The sequence below is a fragment of the Gorilla gorilla genome, chromosome 19 (genome assembly GCF_029281585.2).
Source record: "Gorilla gorilla gorilla isolate KB3781 chromosome 19, NHGRI_mGorGor1-v2.1_pri, whole genome shotgun sequence".
NCBI lineage: Eukaryota > Metazoa > Chordata > Mammalia > Primates > Hominidae > Gorilla > Gorilla gorilla.
Window position 1 is genome coordinate 101,341,153 of NC_073243.2, and position 16,439 is coordinate 101,357,591.

General features: G+C 42.4%; 1 protein-coding gene across 1 annotated transcript in view; it reads left to right on the forward strand.

Moving 5' to 3' along the window:
- DAP (death associated protein) overlaps window positions 1–16,439 on the forward strand; it is a 91,641-nt gene that overhangs the window by 16,671 nt on the left and 58,531 nt on the right. The window lies entirely within an intron of this gene.

Consider the following 16,439-nt stretch of genomic DNA (forward strand, 5'->3'; position numbering starts at 1 on the left):
CCCCTTGGTTTTCTGATGGTGGACACAGCTGCCAGCCACCCTCTTCCCAAGGCTGGACCACCAGAGTGGACGAAGTAGGCAAATTCTTGCACCTGTGAGTCTTTTGTACTCCAGGTTTCTGTTGTCATTCCAGAGAAACAAATACTAACAATTTCTGGGCAGTAGTTTGCAACTTAGGCTTCCATACTGAAATCACATGGAGACCCTTGAGAATTGCCGCACTAGTTGAACCTCGGGTGGACCTGGCTGTCTGTGTAGCTGGGGCGAGAACTTCTGATTTCAGAATGGTTAAAGCATTTCCTCCCTCGGATCATCAGCCAGATCTAGAATTAGAAGGCCATGCCCTTATGAGTGACTGGGTGTCCTTATATGATACCTCTGCTGCCAACCCTCCTGGGGCCTGCACAGGGGTCTCCTTGCAGACCCCTCCTCCCCTGCTCAACACCTATTTTCCTTAAAGGTTCAGATTTCCAGTTGGGTTCAGGGACCTTGAAAGGAATCCATTTCCCTCGACTTTGCAATACGCAAACAGGCACCACTAACACACCTCTGCGGGAGCTCGTCCACGTAGAAGAAAGCACTAAGCTCTCTACTTATACAGCCTGTCTCCAGATGATGTCTCAGTCAGAAGAGGAGAGGGTGTGGAAGGGGAAGGAGGCTGTGGAAAGAAGCTAACCTTGATTCCTGTGGATTAGGCACATGCTTTTATTTCATTTCATTCCAGCAGTGCTGAATAGTAGGTGGTATTCTCCCCAGTTTATGTACAAGGAAACAGAACCCCAAAGAGGATATCAGCTTGCCCATATCATGCACCGTGCTAGGTAACGTAGCAGGAAGTTCAACCCAGTTCTCATGGAGTGCTCAGCGGGCTAGGCTTCCAAATGGATAGTTGCCAAGAGTAGGCACCCACATGAGGAAGTGGTGCATGTTCTTGGTAACCCTGCCTGTCTGCTTCTAAGTGGCCTTCCCCATTGAGTATTGTCTATAAAACCTGATACAGTATGAGTTACGGAGCGGCCACGTGAGGGAAGGACAGCATTTTGGGTGACATTTCTGAGTGATTATTAGTGATTATTGTCCATTTGAAGTCATGAGATTAGCAGTGTAAAGATTCAGTCCCAGTTCTGGTTTTAAAAGAAGGCAGTTTAAAGAAAATGCTAGAATTGTCCGGGCACGGTGGCTCACGCCAGTAATCCCAGCACTTTGGGAGGCCGAGGTGGGTGGATCACTTGAGGTCAGGGGTGCGAGACCAGCCTGGCCAACATGGGGAAACCCCATCTCTACTAAAAACACAAAAATCAGTCAGGTGTGGTGGCATGTGCCTATAATCCCAGCTACTCAGGAGGCTGAGGCAGGAGAACCTCCTGAACTCAGGAGGCGGAGGTTGCATTGAGCCAAGATCATGCCACTGCACTCCAGCCTGGGCAACAGAAAGAAACTCTGTCTCAAAAAAAAAAAAAAACATACGTGTGCATGTGTCTTTATAGCAGCATGATTTATAGTCCTTTCAGTATATACCCAGTAATGGGATGGCTGTGTCAAATGGTATTTCTAGTTCTAGATCCCTGAGGAATTGCCACACTGACTTCCACAATGGTTGAACTAGTTTACAGTCCCACCAACAGTGTAAAAGTGTTCCTATTTCTCCACATCCTCTCCAGCACCTGTTGTTTCCTGACTTTTTAACGATTGCCATTCTAACTGGTGTGAGATGGTATCTCATAGTGGTTTTGATTTGCATTTCTCTGATGGCCAGTGATGATGAGCATTTTTTCATGTGTTTTTTGGCTGCATAAATGTCTTCTTTTGAGAAGTGTCTGTTCATGTCCTTCGCCCACTTTTTGATGGGGTTGTTTGTTTTTTTCTTGTAAATTTGTTTGAGTTCATTGTAGATTCTGGATATTAGCCCTTTGTCAGATGAGTAGGTTGTGAAAATTTTCTCCCATTTTGTAGGTTGCCTGTTCACTCTGATGGTAGTTTCTTTTGCTGTGCAGAAGCTCTTTAGTTTAATTAGATCCCATTTGTCAATTTTGTCTTTTGTTGCCATTGCTTTTGGTGTTTTGGACATGAAGTCCTTGCCCATGCCTATGTCCTGAATGGTAAAGCCTAGGATTTCTTCTAGGGTTTTTATTGTTTTAGGTCTAACGTTTAAATCTTTAGTCCATCTTGAATTGATTTTTGTATAAGGTGTAAGGAAGGGATCCAGTTTCAGCTTCCTACATATGGCTAGCCAGTTTTCCCAGCACCATTTATTAAATAGGGAATCCTTTCCCCATTGCTTGTTTTTCTCAGGTTTGTCAAAGATCAGATAGTTGTAGGTATGCGGCGTTATTTCTGAGGGCTCTATTCTGTTCCATTGATCTATATCTCTGTTTTGGTACCAGTACCATGCTGTTTTGGTTACTGTAGCCTTGCGGCATTATTCACAATAGCAAAGACTTGGAACCAACCCAAATGTCCAACAATGATAGACTGGATTAAGAAAATGTGGCACATATACACCATGGAATACTATGCAGCCATAAAAAATGATGAGTTCATGTCCTTTGTAGGGACATGGATGAAATTGGAAATCATCATTCTCAGTAAACTATCGCAAGAACAAAAAACCAAACACCGCATATTCTCACTCATAGGTGGGAATTGAACAATGAGATCACATGGACACAGGAAGGGGAATATCACACTCTGGGGACTGTGGTGGGGTGGGGGAAAGGGGGAGGGATAGCATTGGGAGATATACCTAATGCTAGATGACGAGTTAGTGGGTGCAGCGCACCAGCATGGCACATGTATACATATGTAACTAACCTGCACAATGTGCACATGTACCCTAAAACTTAAAGTATAATAAAAAAAAAAAAAAACGCTAGAATTATTTTTCTCACTTACTGTATTCACAAAGCTATGTTTGGAACGTAACAGCATCAGCAACTCTCCTGTAAGTTCACAATTGTATATCTGTAGGACTTGCGGCCTGACGTATTTTAGAATGGAGAAATTTTGGAGTCTAGGAAGATATTACTGCTTTTAGGAGAATAAAACCTTGCATATACCACATAGTACCCCCAGTGGGGTCTCAGGCAGCATATTGTAATCTATATGTGATGTTCAAACTGAATTAGATAATTTTTTTTAATTTAGGGACTAGTGTCACTTCAGGTTAAGTTTTGCCTCCGTACAAGTTACGAGGAAGCCTTCCATTTTCTGAGCATTCTTGAGTTGGGAATCGAGGCTAAGAGTGTGTAAGCGTGTAGTAATTTCCCTCTAGGAAACCTGGGGTGTCATTGCCCTTCTTCATAACCATCTGTTTCCCTAAGGAAGAAAGAGGGCAAGAGATAACGCCTTGCCTGGAAAAAAAGGTCCTGGAAAGTTAATGAAACACTGCTTTTCTTGGTGAGTTTAAGTGGAATAAGGTACAGATAGCTAGTTCCCTACCTAACACAGTGTCAATACAATGAGAGATAGCAATTTATTAGCAAGTTTAGAAATAAGGACAGAACAGCCCACTAGTTTTCTTTCTATTGATTTTTTTCATGAGTTGACATGCAGCTTTTCTAGAAGATGATCAATTTAAATAAATATGCCAGAGGATGAACAGTTGAAGAGGAAAGATCGAGCACCCCAGCACTGTAGATTGTAGCATCTTATTTACCTTAAAGATTTGTTCTCTATCTCTAGAGAACCAGATATTTTGAAGCAGGCCGACTGCAGGGTATGGTTTGCAAAGCACATGAGCAAGGCTTTTGTTGTTGTTGTTCCCTGCAGCCAAATTGCTAGGATACATTCCTGATGAGTGTGTTAGCACTTGTCCTCTTGACTTTGGCTTGGCTGTTTACTGCTGTGGGTTAAACAACTTGACACAGCATTTACAGAACGGGGTAAGCCTGTGTACACTCTTTAGCTGTTGATGTAAGTTGCCAAAACAGCTCTTTCTAACACACTCCACGAGGCCTGGTACTCTGTGTAATAGTTTACTTTTACCACCATGCACTCCCACTCCCCATTTCTCTGGTGGGCTGATTGAATAATCATAGTTAATCATCATCATCACTCATTCTTGCAGAGTGCAATGAGCTTGGCCCTGTTCTAACTGCTCTGTTCATATTAATTCATTTGATCTGTGCTACTGCTCAGTTTGTTATCATCCCTATCTCAGAGCTGTTTATTACTGGCTATTACTCCCATTCTGAATCACTACTCCCTCTTCAAGAGCTCTGCGAGTGAAGTGACTTTTCCAAGGGCACACGGTGGGTAAGTGGCAGTGCCAACATTCCAGTGCTGGTGGCAGCTTCTGGATTCCGTACGCTCCTCCGCGAGGCTTTGCTTACCCATTGAGCTCTTGTTTTGTGCTGGGCACTTGCTAAGTGCTTCACATTGAATTTAATGCTCACCGCACCTATAAGTTGGTATTACTGTGTCCATTATAGAGATGAAGAAAGCAAAGCTTAAGGAGGTTTCCAACCCAATGATATGTAGTCGGTCATTGGCCTGGCCAGGATTCAGCCTTGAGTCTGTCTTGATTTGGAAGCCCTTGCCCCTGATATGTCACATAAGTCCCTGGATCCACATAGACTGCAATCCTGATCTCTCTGTAAATGAAACTTACTGATTCTGGGGTTGCCCATAACCTTGTCTACGCTCCTCAAACCCATAATCCTACCCTTTTGCAGCCTCACCATCAGTAGGTGGTCTAATTATCACTTTACAATAAGGTTTCAGGGGACTAGGCTGGTTTTACTTCAGGTATCGAAAAGCCTACTTACTTGCAGAATGTATAAATCACTTAATTATCCTCTTGGAAATGTCTTATGGCATGTGACTTTCCTATTCACATTACCCTGATCCTAAAGTTTTATATTCTTTAATTTTGATCCCAGTGTTGTTCAGATATGAAAATGAGTACCTAACACCAAATGCCAGTTTCCTTCTTAGCTATAGATGTACATTTGCAAAACTTTCTTTTCCTTGCCAGACATTCAAGACTAGTTTTAAATTTACTGACTCATCTCTGGTGGCTTCCTTCCCCATTAATTGGAAAATCAAGTACTGATTACAGAGAAAAGGGACAAGTGGAAGATTAAAGATGTTATTGTGTTGACAGGAAAAAAAAAGACCTGCAACTTTTACTAGTTATTTTTCTTGCAATTGTTTATGCAACTCTTATTCCCTTTAATCTTGTAGCTTTCCACAGACTTAAACGTAATTTCTTATGCTACCAAGTTGTTTTGAGATGCTGTGTTAAAAAAAATATAGCCAAAATGTGAAAATGCTGCCAAAGAATTTCCATCAACCTGAGTTCTAGTTATTGGTGGCTCTTCGTGTCCAGGAAGAGTAATAGTCTTCATTATTATTAGCTAATACTTTCCTGCGTGGCTGCTTGATTCCATCTCGAGCCGACCCAATTAAGGAAAGTGGTGGTTTCCAAGCCTTTTGTCGAGTGTCATGAGATAAAGTAGCCAGTTTCATTATGTAAAGGAGAGAGTGCAGACATAGAATGGACTTTAGGAGTCAGGGTTCACTAGAGAAAACAGTTTAATGTCAAACATTTGCTGACATTCTGCCATGATCTGGGCTTGGTACAAGATATTAAAAAGGAATGGATAACAGGAGGGGTAAACCAGAAAAGAACGGGTTTGGTCACTGACAAGTGGTGGATGGAAAAGGGGTGGAAAGAAGGAAGAAACAGAAATGGGGAATAAGGAACAATTCTTCCCTGAGCTTGACTTTTTGCATGGTTCTGACCTAGAACCATGGCACTGTTTCACACACCTGACAAGTAAGCCAACAGTTCACATCAACCAATAGGTGGGAGGGACCCAGAATGGCATACAAGCACTGACGGATTGAAGGGAGTGGGAAATGCAATTGCTTGATATAACCATATTTAAGGGAGTAGGGAGTTACCTAATTAACTTTGGAAAACAACATTTTTAAGTGGATACTATAAGGCTAAAGACAGTAAAAAACTATGCATAAATGGTATACTTCAGTTAGTAAACAGGCTTCTTAAGGGGCATGGTTTAGCAATTCTGAAATTGCCTTATGTGAATACTAGGATTCAACAAACAAAGAGCCAAGTTCCTCACTGTCAGAGAAAGAGGTTACAAATAGGAAAGGGAGAAGATTGAAATGAACTTGGTGCTGTTGGATGGGAACTAGAAGTATCTGTATGAACATATGGTTCTAAGTGGATAGATGGATGGATGGATGGATGGATGGATGGATGGATGGATGGATGGTAGATACAAACATACCTATACAGATATACAGAAATGAATATGGATGAGAGGGTTAGTGTCATACCCGTATTTCCTAGCTTTGTTCACTGAGAGGGCCTAAAGAACTGACGCCCATGCAGCCATAAGCATCCCTAGGGCCCAGACTGTGGTGTCTAAACACCATTCCCCAGTCAGAGGAACCACGGTTCCTTGGAGAAGTAGTTGATTCCAGGCCAGGACAGGAAAAATACTAGATGAGCCTGGAATATACTGTAGTGCCAGAACATAAGGAAGTTCTCCAGAAAGGTTTGGGGCAGGGCAGAATGTTATAGAAGCCCACCTGAAGAATCTCCTTATGGCCTTGGCTGGAATAATTTGCAACAAAGTGATAGTATTAGTTTTTTTGTTTTTGTTTTTGAGATGGAGTTTCACTCTTGTTGCCCATGCTGGAGTGCAGTGGTATGATCTCAGCTCACTGCAACCTCTGTCTTCCGGTTTCAAGTGATTCTCCTGCTTCAGCCTCCCGAGTAGCTGGGATTACAGGCACCTGCCACCACGTCTGGCTAATTTTTTTAGTAGAGACGGGGTTTCACCATGTTGGCTAGGCTGGTCTTGAACTCCTGACCTTGTGATTGGCCCGTCTTAGTCTGCCAAAGTGCTGGGATTACAGGCATGAGCCACCGCACCTGGCCGATAGTGTTAGATTTTAACCCATACGGTAAAATAAATATCCATGAGTCCATACTGACATAAATAATTGAATTAACAAGCCAGGAGAACGGATAGCTCTTTTTTGTAGAAGAACTCCAGTTACTTAATGTATAAGAAAGGAGGTAACTAGAATATCACCAGGAGGCAAACAGCACAGTAATTGTTATAGACAAGATCCACTGATGGATGTCAGAATTAATGGGTAAAAGTTTGAGGAAAAACACGATATTTACGTAGTCAACAGGATATTTGCGTAGTCTCAAAGTGTCTTCCCCAATATATCTATTAATTACAAAACAAAATAAAAAGAATGTCTTTACTGTGGAAGCCATGAGAAGCACATTGTGTACAGTATGAAAACAGAAAGAAGGCAGAGCACCACCTTCAGCCTCAGCTGGGAAAATGCAGGTTGATTGTCACAAAAAATACTACAAAAAGCCTTCGCTGCTCTGCCTGTGTCTGTGAATGACCACGAAGGTGCTACGTGTGTTTGATTTTGGGGTTACAAATAAATTTTAGCAAGTAGGCAAGTTTACAAAAATGGAATAAATAAATAGTAATGATGGACTGAACTTATTATCTCACCCTTTATAGAAAAGCTTTGCCAACCCTCATTTTAACTTAGTCTGCCTTCAGAAACTAGTCTACTACTTCATAAACAACTTAAGAAACTTACAACAGTATACTTCTAATTACCACTCTACCCACTTTGTGTTTTGTCATATACTTTACTTCTACCAATACTATAAAAAATAATGTGCTGGTGATTACTTATCTCCTGGCCCTCCAAGAAAAAATTTTAAAAGCCCGATTTGTAGCATTTGCTAATTTTATGGTGTGAATACTCCTACCACAGCCCCCCACCGCACCTGCTTTTTTTTGAGACAGGGTCTCACTCTGCCACCCAGGCTTGATTGCAGTGGCATGATCCTGGCTTACTGCAGCCTCAGCCTCCTGGGCTCAAGCAGTCCTCCCACCTCTGCCTCGCAAGTAGCTAGGACTAGAGGTGTACACCACCACGCTCAGCAAATTTTTAATTTTTTTTTGTAGAGACCAGGTCTCACCACGTTGCCCAGGCTGGTCTCAAACTCTTGAGCTCAAGCAATCCTCCTACCTCAGCCTCCCATAGTGCTGGGATTACAGGCGTGAACCACCACACCCAGCTACAGCCAATTTTAAACTAACAACATGACATCACTAAACATAGACTTGTGAAGACATGTGAACAGTCAGCTCTACATGCCAGTGTAAGTCAGCTCCAGCACACCACTGGCTACAACTTCCACTTACATTGTTATTGTTTTTAATAGTAGCCTTTTAAAGATGTTTAAAGAAAGATAGATATGAATTATTTTTTAAAGATTCATTATGCACATCTAATGTTCATTCTGTCTGGTGTCCTTTATTTCTTCGCACTGGGTTTCTGTTTTATTCTCTTTCTGAAAATATTTGTGATAGTAAATGTCTGCTGGAGATTAATTCTTCCAGGTTTTGTCTTTCTGAAAATGTCTTTGTTTTGCTTTTACTTTTGAAATATGTTTTCACTATATGTTGAATTCCTAGTTAAAAATTTTTTCTTTCAATGTGTTAAACATGGCATTCCATTTTTTTCTGGCTTCCATTGTGTACAGCGAGAAGTCAGCCATAATTCTTGTCATTTTTCTCTGTATGTAATGTTTCTGTTTACCTATGGTTACTTTCAAGATTTTCTCTTTATTTCTGTTTTTCAACAGTGTGTTTGTGATGCACCAAGTTTGGTTGTCTTTGTATGTATCTTACTTGGGATTCACTGAGCATTTTTTATCTATGGTTTGGTGTCATCAGCTTGGAAAAATTGTTGGCCATTGTCTTTTCAAAAATTTCCTTGCTTCATTTTTCTCTTCTGTTTTTGAGACTCTAGTTATACCCATAGTGAACATTTGATATGTTCACAGGCCTCGGATGCTCTGTTTTTCTCCTCTCTGCCGCCGACTCTTTTTTCCTCTTCTATTTCAGTGTAGATGGTTTCTTTTGAACCTGACTCCTTTCTCTTGTGCCCAGTGTGGCAATAAGTCCAGTGAAAGAATTCTTCATCTTTGATATCCTGTTTTTCATTTCCACTTCCATTTGGCTTTTAAAAATATATAGCTTCCATTTCTCTGCTGAAATTTCCTGTCTTTTCACACATATTTGTCACAGTTATTTTAAATCTTCATCTGATGAGTCCAACATCCAGGCTTGGTCCCTCGTTCTGTTAACTGTTTGTTTCTTTACAGTGGGTCACATCACTTCTTCGAGGGTCTTTTAATTTTTAAGTAAAGTAAAACCTGGTGTGTAAAAGAATGACAGAGACAGAAATAACACTAGAAGCTGAAGTAAATAATATTTACATCAGTCCAGAAAACAGCATGCCTTTTCTGTTCGAACCCATTCATGTGTGTGTGTGTGTGTGTGTGAGTTAATTTAGTATTTATAGTTGAACCGGGCCTGGGCTGTATTGCTGCTTAAGTTAGATTCAAGACTTCACAAATATCAAATTAATTGAAGGTAGGATTATAACCTTCCCACTTGTAGTGGCTTAGGATATGAATGCCTGGAAGGTGTGTCTGTTTTCCTGCCCTGCCATTGGACTTCAGCAGGCTCTGTGTGTGTGCTGAGCCTTGTGGGCAAGAGCCTTTCAGTTCCCTCATCCCTTTCCAACCAAGATGCACCTCTTCTTGGTCCTGGGTGAGGCCTAGAGTGCCAGTGGGAATCATAATATTTGCCTCATGTGATTATAATTCACTGGTCAATTAGACAACATATAAAAACACCTCAACCATCTCAGTCACGTATTAAGTGATAGCTGTTGTTACATCTGTGGTGATTTTTAAAACTTTTTGTTTTAAAATAATTTCAGACATACAGAAAAATTGCCAAAAAAAAAAAAAAGTACTAAAAAAATCCCATCTACCCCTCACCATATTCCTCATATGGTAAAATTTCACCACACTTGCTGCTTCTCCCATTTTTCTTTCTTTCTTTTTTTTTTTTTTTTTTTTTTTGAGACAGAGTCTTGCTCTGTCACCCAGGCTGGAATGCAGTGGTGCGATCTTGGCTCTCTGCAAGCTCCACCTCCCAGGTTCACGCCATTCTCCTGCCTCAGCCTCCCCAGCAGCTGAGACTACAGGCACATGCCACCACGTTCGGCTAATTTTTTGTATTTTTAGTAGTGACAGACTTTCAGCATGTTAGCCAGGATGGTCTCGATCTCCTGACCTTGTGATCCACCCTCCTCAGCCTCCCAAAGTGCTGGGATTACAGGCATGAGCCACTGCGCCCGGCCCTGCTCCTCCCATTTCTTACGCTCGCATATATCTAAATCTACATCTGTCTGTTTATACGAACTTTCTTCTGAAGAGCTCTTTTACTCTGGAATGCTTTAGTCTGTGTTTACTAAAAGCAAGTACTGTATAATTATCAAAATCAGGAAACTAACATTGAAACAGTAGTGTTATCTAATCTACAGACTCTTCAGACTTGGCCCATTTTCCCACTACTGCCACAAATTTCAGTCCAGGATTATACCTTCATTTAGTGATATATCTTTAGTCGCCTTTAATCTAGAACAGTTATCCAGCTTTTTAAAATCTTTCATGACCTTGACATGTTTGAAGAGTATAGGTCATTTATTTTGTAGGATTTTCCTCAGTTCAATTTTTCTGATGTGCCTTCATGATTGGATTCAGGTCCTGCTTTCAGGGCAGGGACTGCACAGAAGCGAGGTCTTGTCCTTCTTGATGCATTGGATCAGGAGGTACACGACACTCCCCATCTCATGGCCGGTGATGCCAGCTTTGATTGTTTGGTTAAGATGGCATCTGCCAAGTTTCTCCACTATCAATTTACTATTTTACCCTTTGTAATTCATACGTATCTCATGGGGGAATACTTTGCAACTCTATGAGTATTGTGTTTCTCATCAAACTTTTGCCTGCTACTTTGAGCATTCACTGATGATGCTTGCCTGAAACAGTAACTACTGCAGAGATACTGTATTTGTTTCCCAGGGCTGCCTTAACAAAATGCCACAACCTGGGTGGCTTTAAATAACACATTTGTCATCTCAGTTCTGGAGGCCAGAATGCTGAAAGCAAGGTGTTGGCAGGTTGGTTGCTTCTGAGAGCTGTGGGAAGCATGTGTTCCATGCTGCTCCCCTAGCTTCTGGTGGTTTCTGCAATCTCTGGCATCCCCTGGCTTGTAGATGCATCACTCCAGTCCTGTGCCTTTACATGGTTTCTCCCTGTGTCTCTACATCATCTTTCCTCTTTGTGTGTCTTTGTGTCCAAATTTCCCCTTTTCATAAGGACACTGGTCATACTGGATTAGGACCCGTCCTGATGACTTCGTTTTAACTGGATTAATAAAGATCCCACTTCCAAATAAGCTCACATTCTGAAGTACTGGGAGTTAGGATTTCAGCATGCCTTTTTTGGAAGACACAAGTCAACCCGTAGCAGATGCCAAATGGTGATCTATAGCAATTTTTAATGGTTCTCTCAGTCAAGTTCATTGTTAAGATAATAAATAGAAAATTTAAAACTTCAGTTAAAAGATGGCCCAGCAATGTGCCAGCTTTAAATCTCAGGCCTATATGCCTGGGAATTTTTATCTTTTGCCATGATCTGCATGTTTGAACTTTAAGCCGTTTGGTGAACCAATTTCAACATCACCCTTAAGTTCTAATGCCACCTTTTATATCCAGGCTAGTTGCCAGCTGCCTTTTAAGAGGGGCGTGTCCCTGTTCTCTACCGTGTGTGGAGATTTCAGCAGACCAGGGATGCTGAGCACCGGCCAGCTCTCAGCTCCAGTTTTTTTTTTTGTTGTTGTTGTTTTGTTTTTGTTTTGTTTTTTTTTTTTGAGACAGAGTCTTGCTCTGTCGCCCAGGCTGGAGTGCAGTGGCGTGATCTCAGCTCACTGCAAGCTCTACCTCCCAGGTTCAAGTGATTCTCCTGCCTCAGCCTCCCAAGTAGCTGGGATTACAGGCTACATGCCACCATGCCCAGCTAATTATTGTATTTTTAGTAGAGACGGGATATCACTATGTTGGCCAGGCTGCTCTCAAACTCCTGACCTCAGGTGATCGCCTGCCTCAGCCTCCCAAAGTGTTGGGATTACAGGTGTGAGTCACCGTACCTGGCTCAGCTCCAATATTGTGAGTGCCCTGTGCTGGCAGACAGGGCCCACCACTTGCCAGCAGCAGCTGACCCAGGTGCTGGAGTGCCATGGGCCACAGAGCCCTGCACTGGCCAAAGGCAGAGCCGCAACATGGCCCAGGCCCTGAGTGACATGGAATGTCTGTTTGAGGGGGTAACTGGTTGTCACTGCTTATGGACTGAGATGCCTCTTCCAAGGAGAAGCTGTAAGGAAGGTACAGCAAGACCCTCAGAATAAAAAGCAGGCCTGATTTCATGGCAGCATAAAATAGTAACAAATAGCCCATCTGTCCTGGGAAGGAGAATCAGGAAGATTCCCGTTGCTGTTGGGCAGCTCTTCCTGTCAGGTTTGTCAGACTGAGACTCAGAGACCAAGTTTGTAGGCAAAATGGGGCATTGCTGAAGTGTCACAGTTTATGTGCCAGCAAGGGAGTGGTAAAAGGAAGCGTTTTGCCTGTGGCAACTTGGGCGGCAGAAAGTTGACAGAAGCAGCACAAGCCCTCAAACCCCCTGACGGCAGCCGAGTCTGCTGGCAGCATCCGCTATGTGTGAAGCCCCATGCAGGATGACATCTGTGTGAGCGAGGCTGCCCAGGGAGGGTTGGCGTCTGGCAGCCTCTCCAGAGGCTGCAGGCTGTCCTAACGGCAGCTTCGAGATCTGCCATTAGGACAAAGCCATTCTCATCTCCACCCAGGTTAGAGTGGGCAGAACTTCCAGGCAGGCTGGCTGCCTCTCTGCCAAGAAGCAGCACATTAGTTTTCCTAGGGCTGCCATAACAAAGTTGCACAAACTGGGTGGTTTAAAAACAGAAATGTTTCGTCTCACAGTTGTGGAGGCCAGAAGCTTGAGATCAAGGTGTTGGCAGGACCACACTCCCTCTGCAGGGGCTGGGGAAGGTCTGTCGCAGGCGTGTCTCGCAGCTTCTGATAGTGCTTGGCTGGTGGCAGCCTCACTCTGCTGCCTTTGCCTGACGTTCTCCCTGTGTGCCTGTCTGTGACCAAACTTCCCCTTTTTATAAAGACACCTGTCCTATTGCATTAGGGGCCTACCCTTCTCCAGTATGACCTCTTCTTAACTAATTACATCTGCAACAACCCTGTTTGTAGATAAGGTCATGCCCTTAAGTACTGGAGCCTAGGATCTCAACCTCTGTTTCTGGGGGAAACGTAAATTCAACCCACAACAAGCAAGCAGCACCTTGTGCTACTAGGCATCAGCTGGCAGTACCTGGCTCTGTTGGCATTCCAACAGCAATGACAGCACAATAATTTATTAACTGTGATGCTTACATGGCAAATGATTCTCTCTTCCCCTATGCCAGTGTTTACTGTTGCTCAGGCTGAGCACTGCAGCAGCCCATTTTCCTGACCAAGGGCGTGCTGTGTACAGTGGTGTAGCCCCAAATTTGATCACACACTCCATCAATTAAGAAAAATGTTTTCTGCATGCATCCCCAGTATATGTGTATTCATTTTAAAAGTATACATGTGCACTGCATTACCACTATATAAGTTATGAAACATATACAAAATGAATGGTAAGATATTTGATAAAGATGAAATCAGCAGTATTTTAAATGTCTTGCTATTTCTAGTGACTTGGTACTATCATTAGCTAATCTCAAGGTCCAGATACCCTTGAAATGGGATTTCTCGTTAATGATTCAGGATGTAAATCTAAATTTCTAATGGGCTTCCAGGCAATTTCAGGTTTTGTTGGGGAGAGCTGCTTCTTGTCACATGTGACTAGGTTGTTGGTATTTGTAACATGGAGACCAATGACGACAGGCAGGAGCGCTTCCCTTTGCTTATGTTCACTTGTGCTTGTATTGAGAGTAACTTCGGCCTCCAGAGGTTATTTTTTCAGGAATTTTTTTTAAGCTACTTGTCCATTTTGTAAAAGTTAGCTTAAATTCACTCTAAATTCAACATCTGAGCACAGTTTGAGGCACTTGGGATATATTGAGGATGATACTAGAGAATTGAACTCATTACCCCGTTAACCAGATGGAGTCATGGGTATGTTGCAAGACACTGAAAGCAGGTGAAGGGCATGGAGGCCTTTGGGTGGCAGCCCCGTGGCTTCCCTGGGAGCTCTCAGGACCAGGAGGCCGGTGAGGGACAGTCTGCCTGGGGGCCACATAGTAAATAGTGGCAAAGCTTAATTCATTTTGTTTGTTTAGATAAAAAATAAATGTAAATAGAATATATCTTCATGTTTAGCTCATTTTCCCAGCTAAATAATTGCCTTCTTAAGCACACGGGACTGCCTTAATCATGGATTAATTCATCATGGCCCAATACCACTTTTGTTGTTGTATATAATAGAAATTAAACATTTCTCCCAACACCTGTGGATATGTGTATTTTAGCATGATCAGTAGAAATGACACTGTGAGTATTTTAAGGAGTTTTGCTCAGAGTCGCCCTATGAGCACAGGGTAATAGCACTGTCAGGATTCCCAGTGAATCTAGCCTGATTCCTCCTGTCCTGGAGGTGGATGCCAGAGAAAGGCTTGAGGCTGGCAGGCAGTGAATCAAAGCCTCGCCACAGAGAGACACAGCATATGGGTACCCATATGTCCGAGATCCTGGCTGAACTCCTTAGATTTGGGGATAAGAAAGAAAGTGCGGGCGGCCAGGCTTTCCTCTAGGGCCAGTGGCTTCTGGTAATAGGCTTTGAGACAGTGTTTGTACAACTCTGGCTACATAACGGATGTGGAAACCAGGTGTGATTTATGAGCTTCCGAATGGCCCCTTCCTGCTCTCTCTCCCTCCACAGGTCCCAGTCTCCTTCTAAGATTGTCACACTCCCATCTACACCGGCAGGACTGTTTTGATCTGGTGGAAGGAGGGAAGAAAGGAAATGGGGCTATCAGTTCTCCCTTTCAGGCTCTGCTCTGTGTGTCTGCACTGCAGTCATCCTCTTGGAATGGAGGCTCCTTTGTTTTTTTATGGTGTGACTCGAAAGGTTGCACTATTTATCAGGAGTGTTTTCTTATTACATAAACATATGAACTGAATTTAAATCAACTCTCCAGTGCTTGGATTTTATAGAATGAAATATGTAATAATAACCACATCAAAGTAAGAGCCCTTATTGAGTTTATTACATTAAAATGACTAGGCCTGAAGTTTTTAAGTCCTTTTTATCTAAATAGGCCCTGTTGACTTCAATTGTCTCAGAAGGCATAGCACTCAGAAAACACTTGGTGAATCAATAATAATTATCTTGGACTTTGATTCTCTAAAGATAAAATAGTCAATTAATTTGATTACTTCTTATTTTCCAGTTGGTGAAAAAAGGTGAATGCAGTAGTAGCCATGTTTGGGAAGAAAATTCTTTATCCTCACATGTTCTGTTGGGCCTTCCCTTCTCTCTCGGCAGATGTTTACTTTGATTTTTTATAGTGCACATCCCCTAAGGCAGGACTGTAGTCATTACTGTGGAATTAATATGGGCTGGAGTATCAAGGGTGGTGTTCTACCCAAGGGATTCTCATAGAATCAGCAGATTTAGAGTTGGACACAACCTGAGGATCACTTAATCCAGGTGCTCCTAAATGGAGGCCTTGAGAGGTGAGATGTCAGATTTTGCTAAAGATCCAGAAGGATCTAGATACCAAAAGTGAAACATATATTGGGTAGCAATCCACTAAGTTTTTTGTGTTAAAAATTAGTCCTCGTCCTCTTCTGGGCATATACCCAAAAGAATTGAAAGCAGCAGGGTCACCAAGAGATATCTGTACTCCTGTGTTCATAGCAGCACTGTTCACAGTAGCCAAGAGGTGGAAGCAACCCACGTGCCCATCAACAGATGAATGGAGAAACAAAATGTAGGGTATACACACACACACACACACACACACACACAGAGGAATATTATTCAACCTTAAAAAGGGGGGATATCCTGTCATATGCCACATCATGGGGGAACCTGGAGGTCATTATGCCTAGTGAAAGAAACCAGCTACCAAAGGAAAAGTACTGCATGATTCTATGTATATGCAGTATCTAAAGTAGTCAGACTCATAGAAAGTTAGAATGGTGCTTACCAGGGACTGGGGGAAAGGGAAATGTGGATTAGTGTTTAATGTGTACAGAGTATCAGATTTGCAAGATGACAAAGATCTGGAGATCTGTTTCTCAACAGTGTAAATATACTTAACACTACTAAGCTGTACACTTAAAATGGTTAAGATGGTAAGTTTTGTGATAAGTTTTTTAACCATAATAAAAATATTTTTAAAACAAAAAACAAGGCCCTTGCTGCTGTGGTAAGCAGTTTGATGGACCCTCAAAAAGCTAAACAGCATTTCCATGTGACCTGGCAA